Genomic DNA, 24,844 nt, shown 5'->3' on the forward strand with positions numbered 1-24,844 from the left:
ATATTTGAATGACTGGCAGAGAAGAAAGAGATAATAAGCAGATACATCCAGTAACATATTATACTTTAACAGGAGCTTTTCAAGTCAACTAGATTGTAAGAGCTTTCCATAAGCTTTTGTAGTAGTCCGTTTTAAACTTTCAGAACCAAATTTCTCTTTGCTATCATAACTGCGTTCTTCTGACTACTTTTTATTCCCTCCACTATGCAATTCCAGCTCTGAATCTGCAAATGAAGTCTTAATAGTGGTTCACTGCTTCACCAAAAAGTCTAAAACTGAACATTAGCTCAATTTCAACATCAACTTAATCACTGCACACCATTCATTAAGCTATAGGGCAAAATAAGATCCCTGATTGTGACTGTCATTTGCAGTAAGCTCACTACTACATTCCCTTTATAGCCATCACTCCACTGAATGCCAAAGAAATCTCAGCGTACTTGGCATGAAGGTGCCACTTCCTATACTTAAGCTCCCACTAACACATGCTCCATTTTAGTCTCTACCAGATGGAAGTCACCTGTGAAGAAAGACGGCAGAAAGCGCAGAACAGTTCATGCAAATGTTTTACTTGTGTGGCATACTGTTCACGCACACTGCTTTTCCACTGTTTTTCTGATGGATTTTCTATTTAAATACACCAACCTTATACTTTTTTTGTTTGGAAAAAGGGAACTAAAACTATGATGTTCTTTGTTAAGAACTTGACAACATAATGAAAGATCTGCTATGAAGGAAAACCAAAACAAGTAGCTTATGCATTATCCTTCTACATAAAGTCTAAAGCTCTTGCTCAACATGAGATGTCTGCTAACCTTTTACCAAAAAATAAAAAAATAAAATAAAATAAAAATCCGTCATCATCTTCCTAAGTGAACAGTGTATAGTAATACTAGGATGGTTGCTCTTACTCAAATTTTCTGTATCTCCAAAAAATAAACCATTACTCTTTAGTTATACTACCTTAACTTAGCTGGCAGAAACGCTTTCAGTTCTTCAAGACGGACGAAAATGAAGAGCTCTCTCCAGGCAAGAATTCCCTATATCTGACATACTGATGCTTCATCTTTTTAATTATTCCACAGGTGGTTGCCTTGGAAACTGCCAAGTAGCTCTTGGATTCGCAGGATTCAGTGCAAGAAAGTAACAAGCCTTTGTAGCCACAGCATTTGGATCTGCATTGGTTGCAGCAACACAACGACAAAATGATCTTGAAGACCTGGAGAGAAAAAGAGAGGAAAAAAAAAAGCAAAATTAACACAGCTGAATTTTATTGCTCATTTAAAAAATAAAATCGAATATACTGCATGTTGATGATTCCATCACAGTGGAATACAAACTAGACTTCAGAGAACACTGGTTATGTAACTGTCCTTCACAGCAGCGTATTTTACCTTGGGGGGGGGGGGGGGGGGGACAGCATTAAAGGGCTGATGCTAAAGGAGCTCATGAGTTCAGGTTTCAGGATCAAGCAACATGATATTTTCCTCAGCTTTAATAGAGACTGTCCTAAGGGCCTGTCAAACCGCCTGAAATTCAGTACTGTTGCCTTCTTTGAAAGAAAACAGAATAACAATAAATGGACCTCATCATGAATGCTGAACCATGATTTTTTTTTTTTTTTAAATCATACAGCAAACTACTTCAAACTTCATTTAGGGTTTAGGAAGACAGTTTTGTTTGCTTACAGCATGATTAAAAGCCTAGTAAAACACTAATTCTGCATACGTATAGCTTATGGATCTAAAAATACAGAATTTTTCTTCCCTCTGATTTGTCATTATTTCAAAACCTAACCATTTGGACTAGAAAAAAAAAAAACACCAAACACTTAGATATTTTAGTCATATTTTCTATCACCGGTCAAAGTTCTGAACTTAAGTTTTCCAAAAGCCTTTTCTCATTATTTTCCAACAGTCAAATTGTTAATAACAAATAGATAAGAGCAAGTCTTGGAAAATAATTTTTACTAAAACCACCAGTCATACAAACGATCACTCATGCACCAAGAAGCTGAAGGATGCAAAAAATGAAAGATATGAGGATATGAGATATGAAAGATACAAAGGATCTGTTAATATTTTCAGGAGAACAATGGTTTCTGGACGCCTCATTTGTATTCAAGTATTTTGACTTGCAGACTGTCTGACAGGACCTCAAGTAAGACAAGCTTTGAGGTAGATCTGCTCACATCTTTACTTAAGACACTCAAAACCAATAAAAATGTTTTTGTAAACTCTAGAAAAATCATTTTTACTAGAACAAATTAGAGCAAATGTATTTATTTCACAGAGAAAAATTAAACTGAGAAAACAGAAATGAAAGGTTTTGTGAATAAGTCTCCCTAGTGCCCACTTTGTCCTTCCAGGGCAAGTCCTTTCAGACTTGCTCTCAGCCTGGCAACTCAATGTATTTGTACATTGTACAAAACACCATGCAGCCCCCCTTGGTGTAAGAAAAAAAAAGTCTTTCTTCCCATCTGCTCCAAGACCTGGTTATGTGTCTACCCCTACTCATCTCAGCAGTCTTCCCAGCTCCACTCTGGCATTCTAGCACGCTGCTCCTGACAGGGATTTCCAAAGTCACAGGAATTCTCAGAACCATTCTGAACTCATTTTTCTAACTTTTCTAGCTAACCACCAAATTCTATTGCATCCATCCCTCTTTCTTGCCTTCTTGATTCACTTTCTCGCTTGAAAATTAGGATAGGAAACAGTTCCCGTTTCTCCCTTCCTCTGTCATCCAATGCCATCGAGAACAAAACATGTTTAAAGTAGCCTTAAGCAGGTTGTCTCCTCCTGGCGGGTTATTTAGTTTCTGCTTTCTTCCTCCTGGGCATCCTATTCAGTCACCTAACTCGTCTCTTTATGAGCAAGGTTTCTGAAAGATGAGCTGACAACAAACAGGCATTTTCTTTTCATCATTCCACAGCAGTACCAGAAATGTGACCTGTTTAATCCTTTTTCGGATGGAACTCAGGATGAACAAGAGTTTTCTCAGCTCTCCTGTCCCACCAACCAAGTATATACTTGCCATCTCCTCCATCCTCTCTACAAACTTTGGGGAAAGATAATCTGCTTCCCTTTCATTCAGTCAGATTTGCTTTGTTCTACATCCTTTAGGATTTCTCCTGTAGAAATAGTGTGCCAATTACTGCAAAATATTGAGAGCATTTTCTGTCCCTCCTCTTCAGTTAATGACATCATCTGCATGTCCTGTTCCTGCAAAAGAAAAACCTCTCTGTCTTCTGGTTCTCTCGAGTGTCTCTGGTAGAGACTGGGCCTCCAAAGCCTTAGAATGAACCTTTTATCACAAATGGCTATGTTTCTAATGAGGAAAGGTAGATTCTTTTTTCCTACCTCAAATATCCTGACACTGTTCTCAAGCACATCCCACTCTGCATTCATCAGCCCATTTTGCTGCTTCTCACAGGGAAGGAGGATGAACTTGATCTACATTGTCAGCTCAGAGTGTTAATCTACTATTGTTCCAGATTACATCTGGTATATGACTGATTCCCACTTTAGCTCCTTCTCCTTTTAATTCACTTTCTGAGATGTTTCCAGAAAAGGTGCAACAAATTCTCAACAGGTGCTATCTCCTTCAATTTTAATTTGTTTTAAATTATAACCCTAGGATTATTTCAAAATCAGGTTGCACAGCTTCTTTTACCTTGGTTTAAATCCTATAACCTTCTACAGATGTCGCCGAATAAACTAGCTTCTATAGCCTTTGCCTTTATTAGCTGATGGAGCTATTGCATCCTTTCCCTTCCCCCAGCATCAGATAGCAGGTAAATCTTTTCAAAGGCTCTAAGAAAGGTCTTGATAAAAAATAATAATAATAATAATAAAATAAAATAAATAATTTGTAAACCTTTTTAACATATATGCATGTTAAACATACACTCATGTTTTAACATATACTAATTTTAACAAGTTCTCCTCCGGCATCTTCTTTCTGTCAGCAACCCTATCTGTGTAGTCACTTGTCTTTGACCATTTTCCTCATGCTTAAGCCTCTTAATCCCATGTCACTCTCTATTTAGTGATCTGACTTGGTACTTGGGCTCCTGGGCTGTCTCACTCCTCCCTAAAGGTCATGCATCAGACAAATCCTACGCCTGACTTCCATTTTTTAAGTTTTATTAGGTTCTTCTCCCTCAGTTGCCACAAAGACACTTGGATGAACAAGCAGCTCCACTAGTGAGTTTTTGGCCAATCCCTTGAATAAAGAGACCTCACTCTCTCTGCAGCTGTTTTCTAGACTTGAGGGAGTATTTCTGTGCTCATGTCCAATCTCCTTGTCCCTCTCACCAAATATAAATAAAATAACAAAGTTTTCTGTCTCTGTGTTAGGGGGACATACCTCCTTGCTCACTTCCAGAGCTTCAACCCTGAAGAACAGGGCCACCTACAGGTTCACATCCCACCTCTAACACCGCTGTGGTGAATTCCTAGGTCACCAAGTGCTTTAGGAGCTGTGTGCACTTTTCTCCAACGTGAATACCCTCAAGATACCAAAAGCTCTGTGAACTCCAGAGCTAGGTTTTACCAGAAAATACATAAAACAGAACTCTTTAATAACAAAACCTAAAAGCAAGATAACAGAAATAAAAGGCTTTTAAATAATTCCCCTAATCCACTGTGTCCTCATGGCATCTTTTTCAGGCTTGTTCACAGACCAACAACCTAATTCTGCAGAATCCCTATGCATCCCTAAAGGAAAAAATCTTTATTTCCACCATGTTTGAGCACTGGCTGAGATTGTTCCTTTTTCTTCTCCTCAGGCTCTATTCCTAATGCAGGCTCCTTTCAGACCAGTCTCTAACCCTGTCACATGAAGAGTTTCCCCTCAAAAATAAGCTCAGATGTTCTCAGGAAAAGCAAAATCTCCCTCCTACCAGAGAGTTCCACCTGACTGAGAATACAGTAGCTAGGACAGTGCAAACAGGGAATCTTCTTCCCCTATAGCACGTAGTCAGCAAAAAAAAAACCCAAAAAAACAAAAAAACAAAACCCAAGTAATTGAAACACCACTCATGATGCATCCTAAAATGAGGTTTTCAAAAAGAACCAAGGAAGTTCAGATTGCCAAATCCTTAATTAATACAATCTGATTTTTTAATTCCCTTTGTCTTCTTTGGAAATTCCTTTTTAGTTTACGTCAATAAGGTACTTTCAAGCTAAAACCATGCTTCTGAATGCAGAGTTCTTTCTTTTGTTCTTGGTTTCACCCACAGCTGTATAGATTTGGAAAACCTAAAGACCATATTTCAAGATGTGCTAGAAAACTCAGCTTCTCTGCCTCTACCAAATCTTTGACTCTGAAAAAAGAGTCCTCAGAATTTACTATGCACAAACACTGATATACAAAAACTGCTACATTCCTTAGTGAGCTGAAAAGCTGGTATTTTCTTGATACCTGTACTTTTAGCATCCGAGGCAGACCCACAGGCAGCTTTTACCGAGTACAAGATATGCATTTTATTCTATGCTTTGAATGTTTTTGCTATTTTATGCACAGTCTACAATACAGACATTTTAGACAGGAGCACTACAGTGAAAGTGAGCCTCATGGAGCTCCTGGGAGAACAAAGTTAAGGCCTCCCACAGATTTCAACAGTCAAGTAAGTTTCCAGTAACAATTTTTTTTTTTCCAAAAAACAAACAAAATAAAAAGCTGTTTAAAGGCAGGTATAAGAAGGAACGATCAGTTACAATATTTTCATCTAATCAATGGCATTTACATAAAGTAAGTTTAATGATATTTTAGCAAGATGTGTCAAATCTGGATACCTTTTTTGGAGAAAGTTTGTCAATAATTTGGTATGTGTTATTATTTTAAATATAGTAAGGGAGAAATAGCAGCAATCTTCTAAAACCTGTTTTATAACTGGCAAGAATCCCATATTTTCACACAAGGTTTTTTCTTTTGTCAAAAAATCTATGCTGTGAAGAAAATTATCTGCTCTTAACTGTACTTTTTTTTTTCCTTAAGATTTACTTGCAAGTACGTTCAGTAAATAAAAAGTCATCTTTCTCTTACATTATATCAAACTACAAACATCTAAATTGGACTGCAAAGATTTTTAACCTATTCCACCCCTACTGAAGCTCATCAAAACTTTGCTATTTTACAGTGCACTGGGCTGATATACATGTGCACACTGAATACTGAAATCAACAATGAAAGAGTACAGAAAACTCACCTTTTTGGGTGCTCAGTAAAAACCTAAAGTGAGAGTTTTAAATGAGAGATATGGGAATTTCCCCCACAGAATCACAGGTGGCCAGAAGATTTTCACCCAAAAAAACTTTTTCAAAGATTCAGCAAAAATTATACAAAATACATGTAAAAAAAAAAAAAAAACTGTCTTGTGTTCTGACCATTGTCTGGGTCATGACTGCACAAGAATGCATGGCAACGAGCAGCCATATGAAGGGAAATGAAAAGACAGGAAACAAAAGGCTTAGTGAAGTAGAAACAGACAATTGAGGAAATGGTGCAACAGTAGAAGATTCTTAGGACAACTGTGGCTGGGCATCTTTGGAGGAACCGCACTTAAGATAAATCAATTCAGCTGTTCACTTTAAAAAACCTTATTAACAAAATGTAACTGGTAATCCATTGGATCATAAGTGAAGTGGCTTCCTTACTCTCCACTTAAGTGGTGGCACCAGGTGAACTGGACTGTTAAAGTTTCTAAGCAAAGAAGAAAAGATGAAGAGTAGAATATTGTCGCAAAACAGTCCTTTACGCCTTAGTATTTCAGTTCCCATTTGTAAAATGAGGAGATCTGCATTTTCTCTAGGAGAACCTGTGCAGACAACTCTTGATTAAATAATACACATTCAGATTATCTAAAAACAAATGCACCACAAAGAAGTATTTTTTTTAGCCTTATGTAATGTAGACTTTGCACTGTGCTGACAAGAGAGAATATTGCTCTGGATCATTCCCTTGTATAGACCAGAGAATTTTGTATTACTGGGGATGACTTGTCTCTAGGATCTTCCTCTACAGAACTCCTTTTCTTTATCTCAGAAAACCATATCATTCCACAGACTACACAGGAAGACAAGACAACTAGCTTTATGTATCTATCTCTCTCTCAGATGCTTAAAGGTTGATGACACTCTACTCTTACTACAAAGCATGACAGAGTATTTAGGAAGGGAGAGCTGGCACTGAGATTGCCTACCAAATGCTCTCCTAAAAAAGACAGACATTCAGTAGAGAGAAAACAATGGTTTAGTTACCATGGAGTTTGCCTGGCTTAATACTAGTGACCAGAAGTCAACAGAGAGATGAGCTCAACAGCTATGTCTTATGACATCCTGTTACCTAATAATTATTCATTTATATCTTTAAGACCAAGTTTATTTTTTGAAAGAATGTTCACTAAACACAGTTCTCACTTAAGTGGAACTTGCACTTTCAACATGCTAATAATCGAAACTAACCTGCTGCATTTAAACCCTGTCATAAATTGGTCCAAGGTCTTTCCTTGGAGTACTAGTTGTCAATTACCACAGCAGAGATACTAGAAATTTAACAATAAAAAAGATGTTAATACAGTGTCAATATTTGCATCCAATAAACAGCTTTTGCTATCTAAAATACCCGTAATCTTTATTCCAGGATTCCAATTTTTACATATATTTTCCCCTCACAAAGAGTCTTTAATGAAGTATGAACTTGTAACATTAAGGTATAATCATGATCAAAAGGGGCAAAGGCCTGTGATGTGCACCTCGAAGTGAATTCACGATGTTAACTGTCATCATGAGGACAAACCCATAGAAGAAGAGACAGCACACATTTTACTGCTGGTTGCAGAGCTACACATAAGCCACCATTAGAACGGGATTATTTCTAGCAGAAAACGTCTGTGAGCCAACAGCTGAAAGTTATCCTGTAGTTTCACCATCTGGTGTTAGGACAGCCACCAAAACAGGCAGCTTCACCCTTTTCTCATCCCTAACTGTTCATTCCTGTCCCTGTTGCACCTCTGCTTTTGTAATGGCACCATTCATGCAGCTGTGCTACGAACTAGATCTTGGTACTGATTCTGGACAAGTTTTTTTGTTGTTGTTGTTCTCAAGTAGTTCACTGTACAGCTGTACAAAGACCAGGCCAGCACTCTGGCCACTCCAGCTGGCATCAAAGCAGGAACAAGCAACTGGGGGAAGTTATGATTGCTTCTTTCTGGTAGCAGCTCTACCAGTTTATGCCAGTTTAAAATTACTGTGAAACTACAGAAAGCTAGAAGTTAGCTATACTCAAGTTAGAAATGCAGAGAAACAAAGCAAATAAAATGCAGACCATTTAATTAATGCAACAAATTACTAAAAGAGATGGTGAATTCTCCAGTTCTCAGAATCTTCAAAAGATGACAAGATGCCTTTTTGAAAAAGAGGCCTTCAACAAATGCCTGTTTTTCAGTCAAACACAAGTTACTGAGCACGTAATGACCTGTGACACCCTGAACGTCAGAGCAGGCTACCTAATAGTTCCTTCTGCCTTATAGTCTTTGAAATGTATATGTATCTTAGTTCTCTCCCTGGCTGTATCAGACCAGTACGCTCTTACCAGTTAGAAGTAGAGTCAAATTTAACAATATCCCTATTCAGAGCATATCCAGGGGCTGAACCTAGTATTTCTTCATCTAGAAAGAAGCAGCTCTTCATTTGATCTAGAAGATCCATCTCATTAGAATGGAAGCTCCAGAAGGCTCGCTTTTTCATGTTATCAAGCCAGAAGCGAGGGACAAAGAACTGTACTGTGCTAGAACTGGTTAGTGACCTTGTCAAAACTCTCAGCTGTGAAAGTGATGAACGATAACTTTGCTTGCCACAAGTAGGCAATGCTGGTTAATTAGAATTCTCATGCTCACAAGCCGTAAGTATGAGGGTTGAATTAGAATTCTTGGCTTTTTGCTCAGAGCATCTTTTTCATGCATTGGTATTTTATGGCCTCAGTAATTGTTTAGTATTTCAGCATTTGGAGGGAAAAAAAAAAAAAAACCCACAAAACACACACACACACACACACACCCCACAACCTACAACTTTACAAGATGTGTGGCACTGGGCAGTATTTTGTAACTTCCGAGTGTCCTGACGTACTGTCTAAGATGAGGTCATTTAACGCAATTTTGAAATAAATGTATTTTTTTAAACCTGTATGTTTCACAAGGCAAACAAAGAAGAGGAGGAGGTGATAAGAGCGCATGGCCTGAAGAGTATGGCCTGCTGCCCTTGCCCACACATACTTATTCTTTTTCAGTCTCTGTCATATACACACACCTCCCGGAAAAAAACACGGTCTACTCAGGGCAAGTAGGAGCATTTTTCCAGTGCTGCCAACTTCTGCCAAAATTCCATTTTCATTTCAAAGTAAAGATTACACTTATTTAACCACAAGATACTTAACTTAGGCAGCAATGTCTGGCAGAAAAAGTACAAATGGAGCAAAAAGGAACAGAGCAGAGAATCAGGATTCTATTTCACATTCTCTTCCGCTGCTTTGTGTAATTGGCCCCTTTCAGCAAAGTGGAATTAACTGACATCACTGGCCTATTTCACTTTTAAATCCAATATACAGGGACTGAACACAGATTGAAGAAGCACGGTCAGCTAGCTGAGGGAATGGATAAACAGAGGATGTAAAAGAAATCCTGGGAGATGAAAGATTGTCACTTATTACATATAACTCCTGCTTATACCCCTGTTCACACACTTCATACCTTGAAAACTAACTGTAAGAATCTACTGTTAATTAAAACACTGCACATCATAGAAGAATTGTAACCATCTGTAGTCTTTAAAGTTATATTACACTTTTTTACAGATTCACATCCTCTGTTGTAGGTTTGCTCTTTTAAGTGGCTCTGTTGTGGGACTTCAGACACAAACTACTGAACAGAATGAACTGCACACAGCTCACACTGGAGGCAAACCAATAAGTTACCAAAATCCAACAGTACACCGTATTTATCCTGTTGTTCATATTGTTCAATAACATTAACCAGGTTTCACAGAGAAAAGTTGTTTCGGCATTTTTTAAACAGTTTGTAATGATAAAAAGCATTTTACTCTAATAGCAGATGAATAACTGAAATCACCAACTTCCAGTAAATGTACAGAAAATATTAAGAGACACCAGCAATCAAAGGACGCCGGCAATCAAAGGACAACAGAGAAGAATATTTATTCTACTGTTTAGTTCTGACAGTGACTGCAAAATAGTTTAAGAACTAGCGTGAGCTAGCTAAGGAACAAGTGACAATGTATTCAAATAACAGGCAATTCAGCCTGGGCTGATTTGTTAGGCCAAACAGGATAAATTAAACCATTCTCAGTTTGAGCTGATTTGGTTATGTTACCAATACCTGAACTATAGCCAGCTTGGGAATCGAGGTGCTGCGCTGCAGACACTTTGGTTGCCGCAGAATAAGTGTATCGGAAGGGGCCAGAAGTCTAAGCCAACTTTAAATTCGTTAATGAACAATTTAGGTACTAATCACATACCTACATATGTTTAGAGATAAACTAAGTAATAAATAGGAAATATTTCTTCTTTTTGAAAAACAGATCTGTTATTCACTGTAAATGGATTCCTATTTGATCAATGACACTGTACTCACAGAACAAAAATTCCAAACTGAGTTAGTACCTACACCGAAGCATTTATAGTCCACGTAATGCAAAGGTAGAAAACGAATGTACCAGAAAATAAGATACTCACTCTTACAGATTAGAGTAATATGTCAACTTGATTGGTCATTAAGAAGTTAATCATTTGCCCCCTCAAATGAGTTAAAATACCTTAAATTACTTCAGGCTTCCCTTTGTTACACAGTAATTACAGGCCTGAACCATTTCCACAAGAGAGAAAAAAAAACAAAAAACAACCCCCCCCCTCATTTTTAACCACAACTAAAGCATTAGTATTGTAGGATCTACTCATGGAAAAACAAGGAATTACATTAATTTAAATACATCAATGAAATTATTATTTTCAGTATGTATCAGGTCACAGAAATTTACTAGCCTGAAAAAAGTCTATTAGCATTTTACAATATTTACAAAGAAAGAAATTCTATGCAAAATGACCCAACTTGAAACAAATCATGTCCTTGTTAAGAACTGAAATCAACGTAAACTGTACCTGATTATTATGTGATTATTAAACGAACCTAATTTTCCTTAATATAAGTTGCCAACAGAGTTGATTTACGATTTCCAGCAAAATGTCTTCAAAAACTGTATCTGGTAGAATAGTAAGATTCTGAAGTATGAGCATTAATTTACAGACTGCAAAGCAAATTTTTACCTCTAAACATTTATAGATATATTTCAAATTGAAGAAAAAAAAAAAAAGTAGTCATGACAACTCCGTTCTGTTTCCTTTTCCTCACCCACGTCATCAATGTGATACCTAGAATAACCCAGAGTAATTAAACTATCAGCAGGAGAGATCTACTTGAGCAGAAAACAGTTTTAGGAGAACACCACCAATAACCAAGAAAAAGTATAAGCATGTTGAGAGTTGTACTATCCACTGAAGAGGCACTTGTTCCTTGGGAACAAATGAAGCACACCCTTTGCAGAAGTCTCATCATCTAACCAGCAAAACTACACTGATTCTGCTGTGAAAAGATACGAGGAATCATACCTTGCATTGAATAGCTCTGTAAATTTGATTTAATTCAGTTTGTTTGCCAGTTTTAAGAGACTGGATAAAAGACAAAAGAATACGTGACAACAATTCAGACAAGATACCAGATTTTTTCCTGTTTAAAAAAATGCAAGGAGTAATGTACAGTGTGTTAAACAAAGACACAAAAGGCTTTAAGCAAAAGGAGAACAGTAGTTAATGGCTCTAATATCTACTATGAATGGCTTGGTACTCTGTCTAACTTGTCTAAAAACAACAACAACAAAAAAGTTTCATAACAGAATTTAAAACTCAGGGCAAGAGAAAGACATCCCTTTTGATATTCTTGTAAATATAATTTACCGAAAGTCATGAGTATTACAGCTCTGTTACATAGAGTAATATAATTTTATTAATTAGGGGCTTCTCCCTAAAAACTTTAAAGCTTAATCTTGACAATTTTAAGGCACAACCACTACCACCTTATTTTGCAAGTATCCCACATGAACCCGTTCTACTTATATGCTTGTCATTAACCTATGACAATGCATTTTGTCTAGAGGATTTTGCTGTTTGTCCTCTCCAGAGCGTTCAGTCACTTTTACACCTCAACAAAAAAGGGGCTGGGGCAATCCAGATAAACATCATGTTTAACATCCAGTCTACATAAACTAGGCATCCAGTCTACATAAACTAGGCATCATCAATAAAGATAATCCCATGCTTCTGATGCATCCCACTTAGGCAGACAAGATTTGTCTCTGGAGGCCCTCAAAGCATCTATTTCTCTCCACTCTTTACACATAAAACTCAGATAACTTTAGGAAGACTGCTTGAACTGGCAGCTAAAATTTACATTTAGGTGCAAGCACTACGTGGGCAAGATCCTACCTAATAATTTCAGCAGGACATTTACAGATTTAATAAAAGAGTTGGATGTACACTAACTTCACTAGTATGACTGTACTGTATTTTTTTCTATCATTTCAGCAGTGGCTGGCATTTTAAGAGATGGCCAAGTAATGTGGGAACATCAGGAACACAGTCCTATAACTCAGCATCTCTTTAATCAGTCAGTAATTATTTTAAGACTAGCAGTCAACTACCACAGTTTAATTACAAGAATAAAACTTGTCAAGATTATCTTCAGCATTCTAATGGCTAAGTGACTGAGGCAGACAGCATAATGCTATTACTTATTATGACTTTAATACTACAGACTAATTTTATTCCAGCTAAGTTCATTTCCCTGAAACCATTCAATTCATACAAACCAAGAAAGATGCTACATGAACGCATGCTTTTAAAAAGAAAAAAGATGCTAATAATTTTCCCTTCTGCCTACAAAACCATATTTTGGAGTATATCAGTTTGACTCAAAAGACAAAAGATCCCAGATTCTACAATTTCCACAGGGAAAAAAAAAAACACTACAAAATACCTACATAAAAAAAATCAAGATTCCTCATGCAGAATAATAATGGAATCACAAAGAATTATCCTGGACTGGAATTTACCTCACCTAACTTCTACAATGTAGGTATCCACATCTAAGCCAGCTGTCTAGGTTCCCACTGTAGTTAAATCTAGTTAAAATAGTCAATGGAGGCAAAAGTATGGTTTATCTGGCTAAATGCAAGCTCCGCATGAGAAAAAGAGGAATCACATCATACACTTCCTAAGCTAGCTCTCCAAAGACTATAAAGAGGAGTCTATAGTGACTTGTTCAGATGCAGTCATCTACATTGCTGTTTCATACCTAGATTTTGCAGAGATCAATCTCACCCTTTTGTTGGCAACTGTAGGCTTCCTCTAGCCAATTCCCTGGCAAGAAGATGATTTGTTTTGTATTTCTGGTAACAAAACAACAATAAGATACATACTAGTCCAAAATATTAAAGACCTCATGACCCTGCTCTTCGACCAAGGAAATGATGCTGAGGACATCAAAAACATTCTGGCCTCCTAGCCTGACCACAACCTTTTTGTTTAAAAGATGGTATTTCATCATTCCATGAGAGAAATAAACCATCAAATCTGATCTTATTTCCTGAAACTGCTGAGTCTTTTATATCTAATCAGAGAACAACACACAGACACTAACCTTATACAGGAGGTAAGGACGACCATGTAGAAAAGTGCAACTTTTTATGCACAATATACAGAAGCTTGCCTCATTTAATCTTTACATCCATGAAAGTCAGGTTACTTATGCCCAGTGAAATTGTACAGACAGTTAGTGGATCAAAACAAAGCTATGTGATCTCTCACACTACAGTACAGAAGTGAAGGAAGGTCAACCTACAAGCATTCTGAAATTGGAAAGCCCACCTATACAAATATAGAATTATATTCTAGATCAATCTAATCCAAAATTTACCATCTTCAGATCATTTTGTGACCTTTTGATTTGTTTTCTTCTTATAATTGGACTATATTTATATTGTAACTCATGCAAAGATAAATTATTCGTGAAACATTTAGATGACATAACATGTGAGATTAAAACACCTAACACTACTCTGGTAATTATTTTAATACTCCAGATCAGTTCCAAAAGATTTTATTTGGTGTTTGATTAGGAGCCCAAGCAGTGCTTCCTATTAAAAAAAAAAAAAAAAAAGTCAGCTCTAATGGTTCCTTAACCAAACAAAAACAAAATATTGTTGAATATTTGAGACACGAAAACACAGAAAGGATCCTGTGCTGATTTACTGTGTATTTCACAGACTTCAATCTGATGTCAGGGAGAGGTTTGACTTCTTGACTGAGCTATCAAGTCTGACCACTGTACTCCCTTCGAAACTTCCTAACTTGTCATTCCTATTAATGATTCAACTGCCCCTCAAGTATTCTACAAAAAAGGAAAATATCTTGAACTATACCAGGAATAACTTTTTTTTTTTTTTTTACCCTTTTTCTGTACATTTCTGAGTCACTTTCTTCTTCCAAGAAATGTCAAAATATCCTTTGAAATACAGAGACATAATTCCATTAAAACATAGCAGTACTGCGGTTAGAAGCAAGCTGTGTAGGCTTCACATTTAGTAGTCAATAGCTGTGAGGGACAATTTCTTGACAGCATTTAAGTTTGAAAGCCTTCTCTCCACAACGATTTGCATCGCTTCCATTGGAAAAATACTTGTTTGACTGACCTTCGTACACCAAAGAGATGTTGGCTCTAATTTCTAAACATATAATATATAGGCATGATTACGCCGGTCTTCCCTTCATACTCCCTCTCCCTTCCTCCACTCCTGTTTCAACTTAAAACTGAGGAATGTGTCAAGATGGTTACCAGCTAATGCAAATTAACAGAAACAAATGACTGGTCCTTGGAACTGTTTCTGCAGATACTGACTGCCAAATCTCTATAGATTTGGTCATGTTGTTTTCCACTATTGTTTGATTAAGAATTGTTAGAAGAGTCATGTGAAGAGAGAGGAAGCCTTCTTCAATCCAATGTTGAGTCAATCAACTTCCACTTTAAATGCACCAGCTACTTTGGATTACAGCATCTAACACTTTCCGTAAGACTGTTAAAGACTAACTGTAAGAAAATTACTCTGCAAATGCAAGGATGCTATATGCTGCCCCTGCAACCTGATTTTCTATCAAAACTAAACACGGGATTGATTTAGGTCCAGCTTCTTAGCTAGGGTGGAACATTAACTTCCTTGCTCTAGCTCCAGCTCTGAGAACTAGTTACATGACAAGTTGACAGGACAGACAGTATTTGGCATTGAAATTCCTTTCCTGTATTAACAAACCTCTTTGGCCAAAGCAAAATATTATGTTTTAATACTGGAAACTACACAACATATAGCTCATTGTCATTCCGAAACTCATTCCTCCTTCCAATACTGCTACTACCTGTGGCACTTAAGTAAAACATGTCAGAAATTCCATTTAGCAAGGAAAGTCTATTTTAGTTAAAAAGACTAAAGGGAAAAAAGGGTGTTTTTTTTTTTAAAAAGCTTTCATATAAAGCATAACAAAAAATCATCACCTCCCAAGAACAGTAAAATGAAAAACAGGTTTGTTTCTAGAAACAAATGCTGTAATAATCAATCCTTTCACTAAGTCATTTAATAAATTGTACAATTTCTGTTTTATCCTTAGAATCTTTGAAAAAGATACATTCAGAATACTTCTCTGAAATTTTGTCAGAATTATGCAGAAATGTTTTCTTATTATTGGGGTTACACTAACAGAAATTGGTAGTAAGAAGAAAGCTACATGAAGTCTTATGCCAGTTTGCAGTACCATGATCAGCTTCTGTTCACCATTACACCCATGTAAATGAAGAAAATGATACTAACTTTGGCAATACACTGATGTAAAGATAGTGCTTTCCATCTTAAGAGTTCCTATAATTTTACACCAAAGCAAATGAGTGCCAAATCTAACTAACACTCACTGAAGTAGTATTATAGAAATCACTGCTTTTATGGAGACAATTTGCCACCTTTTGTCTTCTGATATTAAAAAAAAGCAAGCTTCATTCTCCGTATGTTCTGGAAATAATCCCACAAATAGTTTGTAGAAGCATTCTGGTTTTGGCTACCAGCTGAGAAAAGCTTATATTCAATGACCATCTATTCTAGTACCTCTAAACTTTCTTAGCCCATGTCTCATTTTAACTGAGACCCCTTTTTTGCAGTTCACAATATTATATGGCTCCAAAGTTGAAGGGAGAGGGCTGCTTCATACTCTGTTCACTCTTTGTAACACCTCAGCAGCTGCAAAATGCAATTCTAGCTAACCTGTTGTAATGGCATCTAAATACTGGAAGAATTATGATTTCACTTTATGACAACATTCCTAGTGATAAATGCATACGATATCTAATGTGCTATATTACAAATACTAACGTTCACAGTAGCACTGCCATCTGCATTGCTTCATTTGAAAGTAAGTGTTTGGCCATCAGCTTGGTTGCCAGCTTTATCCTCCTGCCTGCTTCGATCTTCCACTGCCCTGATAGTTATTCCAACTATACCTGCTGTCAGCTATGAAACTCACAGGTTGATTTTATACGCCATTATTTAATCTGACTTTAGTCATAAGATTTCAGTATTGACCTGTTTTGGTAATTCTCTCAAAATCTTAATCCAAAGCCTTAAATGAGAACTCATTTTTAGTCAAAGGTTAAAATACATTGCTAGGTTGTAAAACAAACAAGCAAAAAAATCCTGTATAATTCATTAGTATAATGTAGCAAGTAACTCTGTAATTTAAGAGATCTGAGTATTTAATCAAAAACTTGCTTCACTACCAATATAATACTGCATTTTGACAATACTGCAAATATCCTGTGATACTATAATTACTCAGTGCATATTCTCATAGTACTAACGGTCATTCTTTAGCATAGACAGGAACTATACTTCAGCATTTATTCATTCTGAAAGCAGCTTGTCTCCTTCTCTTCATCCAGTTTACCTCTTGCAGCATTTTTGGCCAACTTTTGGCCAAAAAGACACACACAAGCACTCCTTGCTCTGTTTGGAAGATCTAGCTTTAACAGGAGTTGTAACCTTTGCTCAATACTTCAGAAGTAGAACCAGACCATTTACAAAAATGATGCAGACTTTTAATGACATAGCAAGACAACTGTGGAGAATTATTATACAGTGTTTCTACTCATATTTCAATCATTGTTTAAGTTCTAGTGTATAGTCAGAATGAATAATATGCAATTTTTTTGAAAAAATCCTAAAGACTGGGGGGGGGGGAGAAGAGAGAGAGAAGCCTTACTTTTAAAATGCTATGTAGTAAAACGCTTAAAGTACTTTGCTGCATCAGGTCTTCTATAGCATTAAGAAAATCTCTGCAGAAGCCCAAGCTGCAATGCTTTTTTTTTTTTAAAAAAAAAAAAGGTTTGGCTTTACAGCCTTATAATTAGACTCAAATTATCGAGAGGAATTAAATGATCCAGAGGGCCAAAACTTGAGATGTGGGCCCTTGCTTTTTTGACAATTAAAGGCCTCATGCAGAACATGTCAAAGCAGGGATAGATTCCCACAAAAATAATAATAAAGAAAAAAAACAACTGAATTGAAAGAATACAAATGAATGGGCAAAAAGCACAGTCTGCAACAGAAGAAAAAAGTATTTTTGCTCAAGAGTATTAAAAACAAGGATCAGTACCAACAGATGTGTTAAAAATTAAACAAGGTGTTAAGACACAAATAATGAAGGGAAAGTGACCAGGTATTTCTAAATATAGAGTTTTCAATAAAGCATCTATGCATCAACTCCAGACTTCAAGTTGTATCAAAAGGAGATACAGTGGTTTGATGTTAGGTCTGACAAAATTAACCTATAGAAATCAGCTACAATATTGAGAAAAATGCCTCAAAGTGAATTAAGCTTATAAATCTAGAGGTCTGCATTAAATTCATAAGTATTTTTTCCTTGAGATGCTGTTCAGTCTTCTCAGATTGAATCTTCTCTGATTGAAATTGTTCAATCTTCTTCAGATCTATTGGGGTAAAACAATTGATAAATTTTATGAATTGCTTTAGACTGGGTTGCATTCTTTTTGTAAAACCAGGGATCATTACTTTAGAAAAGGCAGATGATGTATTTTCACTTTTAAGCAAGATAACAACTCTTACAGAAGTCAGAGTGAGCTTTACATATACTGGAAGCTTGTAAGATTCTATTTTAATATAACTGTAATTTATCATACTTATTAGCAATCTGTGTCTTCGCACCAGATGGAAAGAAAGAGAAACTATTTCCATGCATCCTTCACAAACTTCAATTTGAAACAATTTTTCATTTTCTCATCTCATTTTATTTAAAGCATATCCTTCAATTATTATCTTTGTCTGCATACGTGTTGTCAATAACGATTCTCTACAGGAAGAGTCAGATTCTGAAATCTTTATATTAGGTAACAGCTTACCCCAGCCGCAGGGGCAGTCTAAAAACTATTTAAATCAATTAGACTAATTTCCATATTACTCAATCTGATAGGAATACTGTATATCATAATTTAACTGAATACATACAGGCAACCAGAACAGAAGCTATTTGCAAACATTGTAAAAGATCAAACAGATTAAACATAAATCAAGATGACAGCAAATGCCATACCATATCCCAGCCAGCAATCCATCTTGTATAGTATCCTGCCCAACAGAAGCTATCATAAACTTTTCAGGAAAAGGTAGAAGAAATTCTTGCAACAGAAAAACATAAAATAACTGATTAAAAAAAGAATCACTTTCACCTAAGTGCCATCAATTACTGGTTGGCATATGCCCTCGAGCATAAGCATTCATTTGATTCACTGAGAAAGTAATCACTGTGAGACTTCCAAATGTTATCATACTAATTTTTATTCTATTACATAACTTTTTTGTTGTTGTTGTTAAGCTCAAGAAAATACCTGAATTAACACATTATTATATGGCAACCTTCCAAGACATAGTTTTCTGGATTTTGTCAACTAGCACCAGACTTGTTACTAAGGTAAACAATTAGTTCCTTAATATTGTGGTCTATGTGTCCTCCTAGTGATAACTATCTGAAATTGCAACCGTGTGCTGTTAAAGAGTTCCTCCTCCTTAACATTTCATTTATTTCATTTTAGTTTTATTTAGGAAAATTGCAGTTGTCAAGCTGAATCTTGCTCATCTTTATTCACGCAAATAAAATCCCCACAAACTCAACACCATGTATGGAATTAGCAATATTATATAGAGAGATGTGCTAGTAATTATTGTTCTCTAGATGTAAAACCAATAAATCAAAAGTAACATTTCAGAAAAGCATACAAAGGCTATACATAGCATTTTGCAAAGTACTTTAAAGTCTAGTTTGAAGCAATGTAGAAAACTAAAAACAGATTCCAGCAGAATTTTCAGATATGTCTATATGCTTACTTTGAAAGTTTTACCCAGTATAAGATTGGACAAGTTAAATATGAAAAGATAGCACTCTCAATCCAGTAATCGCTTAAAAGTTAACTCTCAAACTTCATTCCCAAATACATTTCTTCAGAGCAGCTATACTATGACTCTATGTGCCTCAGTTCCCAAGAGTTCAGATCACTTAGTCTGAATTCTTTTCTATCACAGGCTACTGCATTTCATCCTCATATTCCTCTAGAAAACAAACTGATTTTTTTCACCTATCAGGTGACTAGACTGTGCACTGGACAAAACTGCAGAAAACTGATTAGGTAAAATATTCCCAGAATATCTCAGTAGGTGAGTAACAATATCAAACTACAGGTGAATTCCCTGCCCACTAAACGTCTGAACCAGACTGACCTAAAAGGCAACTCCTTTGGACCTGAAATGTGACAATCAGTGCGACTTTCAGCATGGAGGCAAGATACGCTAACCAGACACTAGAGAGAAAGTATTTTATATATCAGATCAGAACTCTTGCCCATTATCTTCAAAGTCTTGCCTGTAGCTATGGCCAATGTCTGATGTTTCTGGAAAAGGTGGTAAAAAAGCATGTGGGAGTACCTGTAGCCAAATGCCTTTTTTTTTTTTTGGGGGGGGGGGGGTGATCCTAGAATATAAGGGCTGAACTTTAGGAATTGTTTAGTTTTCCATAAGTACTATGGAAATGAAGAGCTACAATTCATATTACCATGTTGGAGGCAATGCAAGCAACTCTTCTCCAAGGCCTGTGAAAGAAGGACATACACAGTTGTATAACGTGTCTACATGACATAATGTAATGCCATGATAAGATACCTAGTTAGCTCTGAACAACAGGCTCAGATTTCAGAAGCACAGTGAACAGTTCAGCTCAGTAACTGCAAGATTCTCAAGCATGCACCACGAACATCAACAAGTGAAACATTCAGTGTTAAAAAAAAAAAAAGGCAGCTATCAAGTTTAGTTGTTTTTTTTTTTTCCCTAAGTCCCAATGATACCATTGCTGTAAAGTGGAAACATATCAATCATTACTTTCAGATCAAAGCACACATTGTTAAAAACAATAAAATAAAATAATTTAAAAAAAAATCCACATTATGACAGCCTGACAACACAGTGACTGCATTATGGTACTGGGTCAATACACTAGTATCTGATATTGAGACGTGTGAACTGAACCTGCTATTGCAAAGTTAGAGCCTGATCCTGAACAAATCTACACAACCACAGTACCCAGTAACTTTAGTACATCAGAAGACAAGGACATTATCTTCAGGTTAGTAAGAGGAGCCTTTTTTTTAAATTATAAACACCAAAAGCAAGAGAACACTAAGTGGACATAGGCTCTACTCCACAGTCACAAGTCTGAAACTGGGACAAGGAGAAAAAGTAAGTATTGACAGTATAGTGAACACAGCTAACCGAAGGAAGAATAAAACCTACATTCTTCATATAGGTGCAGCAAAAGCCACATAAACCCGAGGTCTGAACCATGTTTTTATAAAAGCTGCAGACCGATTCCTGCACAGGCGGACGAGGTTTGAGATACGCAAGAGTTATGATGAAGAGTTATTATGAAGAGCTACTGACAGATGCTAATTACCAATAAAATTATCCTGGAAATTTACAGGAATATTGCCAACTATATAAATACATATACACTTATATTTTAACTTATCACCATAGGCAGCATGTCTTTATGGAGATAGAAAAGATGACTTTATAACAATAATGAAATATCAAGTTGATTGGTTAAAATCACATTATTGTAAAACTGTAAATTTAAAAAACTGTGTAAGAATTTCCAATTGCTATTACTTCTGTGAAATCTAGCAAGTTACAATCTATCTTTCACAGTCATCAAATAAAATATCCGATCTAAACTGAGTATATAATTAACCAGAAAATTCATATTCATCTTCAATCTTAAATTCACACACAGTTCTCACTCATTTTCATAGCAGAAACTCTGTATGTTCATATACTGCAGAACTTTAGATAATTTATAAATCCAAACACTCCCTTACAAAGCTGTTCTAGTTTATCTTTAATCTGCTAGTCTAGATATTAACCCTAATTAGTATTTTAACCAATTAATCTGACACTAAAAAAGATTTGGTGATCCATATGTTTTACGATTACACTCTATCTCTCTAAATAAATATGTGTGTGTGTATGTATGTGTATATATATATATATATATATATACACATACAAGACAGATACATACATATACACACACATTTGTTAGCTATTCCAGTTCCTCCAACTGTATTGCAAACCACACAACTCTCAAACTACCTCCGAATTCCATTTTTAATTCAGATGAACTCTTTATCTTGCCTGGTTCCTGCACACATTGACCTGCTACAGTTTAATTTGCATTGCTCCACTATGACTCTATTTCCATATTTTAAAGAATACATTTTTGGTTCAAATAATCTCTTTTACATTTAATAATGTACTTTGGGAAGAAAAAGCATGGCTGCCTGTTTCCTTTTGCACATACAAACATACGCTTGTTTCCTTTTACTGCCAAATTCTTGAATTTTAATCTAGACTCTTATGAAACTTGATGGTTACTTTTTAAAACCAATTGCTTTCAGAAACAACTGACTGAATGAGAACCTTGCATTCAAAAAAAATAGTAATAATAATTTTAATGAGTATCATCCCTTAGATATTTGGAGCTAATCAGGCAAATTACATAAAACAGTTCTGTTGATGTTGGGGTTTTTTTAAAATCTCATTTTAAGTATAATCTGATTATTTGTTGATGCATGACTCACAGTTTGCTGATGTCTGGGACCGTCAATACTTTTTCTATGTGTGCGACTGTATGTTTAAGTTGTTTCCATGCCACCACTAACTGCACTGGCTTTTATGAACATTTCTCTGCAATGCTGCTACAAATATAGCTTGTGCTCACTGCAGTGTACCTTGCACTATGAAGCACAGCTATTCAACAGCGGTATATAGCTCTGAAGCAGAAACAAAAGTAAGATGGACAGGCAGAAGTAAGATAGGAAAAAAACAAAACACAGCTGAGTTTTTCTAAGAAATACATTTTTAGATTTACCATGTAAAACAAGGTTTTCAGGAAGTGGCTCATACCGGAAGCCAATGACCTCACAGTTTCTTATAAATACCACACAATTACAGAATGAAAGAGAACAGTATTTCTTGCTACCACTTTCTTTTAATGTTCACATATTAACTGTTAACTCAAAGCTTACCAGTTACCAAAACAAAACTCTGGATTAAAATAGTAAGATTTTTAGAGATTTAAAATACACAAAGCAATATTTGTGTCACTGAAAGTAATGAGACACCATTAATTCTATTACATCGTAACCCTTCAATGCTTTTTAATTCTGAATTTTAAAAGTCTGTTGTGAAAAGCCCCAACAGGCAGAGGTCACCCTCTCATCTAAACCAATCACCAAAAAAACCTTGTATTCTATAACAACTGCTCTCCAATTCTGTCCTTCCATGTCCAAAACTATCTGCCACTGTTCCTTTCTCGGTCATCTCCTCACAAACATTACAACTCTTCTGATAAATCGTATTTTGCTTGCACAGCGTAAACAGTATTTTTCTATGTGGATTCATATCAAGGACCTTACCAAAGACCTGGGAAATACTGACATTTGAAAAAGCAGGTCTCACCAAAGTAGATGTCAGGTTAGTCTGGCATGATTTGGTTTAGATAAGCTAACTGTATTTTATTTTCTTACCACGTACTCAGTGTCTCTTAAGACTTGTTTAGAAGTCTACTGAAGCCAGACTAAGGAGTATATAGCTGTCCAAGTCTTTTTTTTTTTTTTTTTTTTTTTTACTCTTTCTGGAAGAAGTGTACTATTTTAGTATAAAAGGTGTTTAAAAAAATAAATAAATAAAAGTGCTTCTGCAGTTCTGGGATGGTTAAAAAAAAATCCAAAATTTTAATCATCCTACCTTTTCCCCATGTCCTTACAAAAGGCCTGAACCAAATGTTTAAATTCTATCTCCTTGAATGACAGCCTCACTTCCTTTTCCTATTTATTAATTCAAATGACTGAAGAATCTTTTGCTATTTACTATCCTTTGACATGTCTCACCTCAACTTGGCTTGCAAATTCTGTTTATCTTACATTCTAAAGCAGACTTCTCTTTGCGGCTTAGTCCTTTTCCCATTCCTTGTTTCTTTTTTTAATGTAGTAATCCAAATGTTTGGATCTAAAGCCCTCATGTTTTTTCCTGCAATTAATACAAAATCTAATCAGTTCTTATACCACTGACTGGAAGAAATTCTAAGCTTTCTTTACACTCAAATCTGCAGCTTCTCTGTCTGGTTTACTTCACTGAATTCAGTAGCTCAGCGTGACTTGAAATGTCTTCAAGGAGGACAGGACTACGGTGCTGTATTACCGCCAGTTACAGGAAGTTGGACCTCACCATCTGCTTTTTCTAAATCAGACACAAAAATATCCTTGAACACATTTTGAATCTTGATAAAATATGTAAAAAAATGCAACTTCTTATAATAAATGGACTGCATTATTCTTTCCTAAAGACACCTATATATAACTGTACATGATCTTTGCTGATGGAAAGGTTTAGAAGCTTAGAACTAGAAATTTATCAGTTAAGTTTGGGGATTCAGTTTCATTTTTTCATTGTGATGCTGGCATTAAAAGTAGCAATGTGTTGACATTTGTTGATAAAACTAAGTTAGGAAGTGAGAACCAGGATGCTGTACAGAGAGAACCGGATGACCTCAAGGACTTTAGTAATAGAAATAGGAACTTCAACAGCACAAAATACACAGCCATATACCTTCATATACCTGCAGTTTACATTAAATTGTTCAACTGCAGGCATGAGCTGAATGAAGCAGACACAAGAAACACCTGCAGACTCAACACTGGTCTCAGCTGGGAGAGGACATTAACAGAACCTGTTCCAAAATGAAAGACAGGATCATGAAGTTCTGGAGTAGGAAATGGAGGAGGAGAATTCATGCAGTCATTTCAACTGGTCTCAGCTGCAGGGCAACATCTAACAACTGCAAGATGATTAAGAATAGTGTCTTAAATTGTGTTTCAGCTTTAATGAGCTATTCCAACTACATTTCACATCAAAGCCCAGCACATCAAACTAACTCATGACTGACTTCAGACGTTCTAGAGGATACTAAGTGTTAAGGGACAATATATCCCATGCTGTGTCAACAGTGTGGACAGCAGGCAGACCAAGGTGCAAAACCAGCTCAGATCTGAGCCAAATGC

General features: G+C 36.1%; 1 long non-coding RNA gene across 2 annotated transcripts in view; it reads right to left on the minus strand.

The window, feature by feature from the left end:
- LOC136991170 (uncharacterized) overlaps nt 1–24,844 on the minus strand; it is a 63,219-nt gene that overhangs the window by 25,895 nt on the left and 12,480 nt on the right. For both annotated transcript variants that reach the window (XR_010883220.1, XR_010883219.1), the window contains one exon: nt 964–1,219. This is a non-coding gene — a long non-coding RNA (uncharacterized lncRNA). The remainder of the gene's footprint in view (nt 1–963; nt 1,220–24,844) is intronic.

This window comes from Apteryx mantelli, chromosome 1, assembly GCF_036417845.1.
Source record: "Apteryx mantelli isolate bAptMan1 chromosome 1, bAptMan1.hap1, whole genome shotgun sequence".
Classification (NCBI taxonomy): Eukaryota; Metazoa; Chordata; class Aves; order Apterygiformes; family Apterygidae; genus Apteryx; species Apteryx mantelli.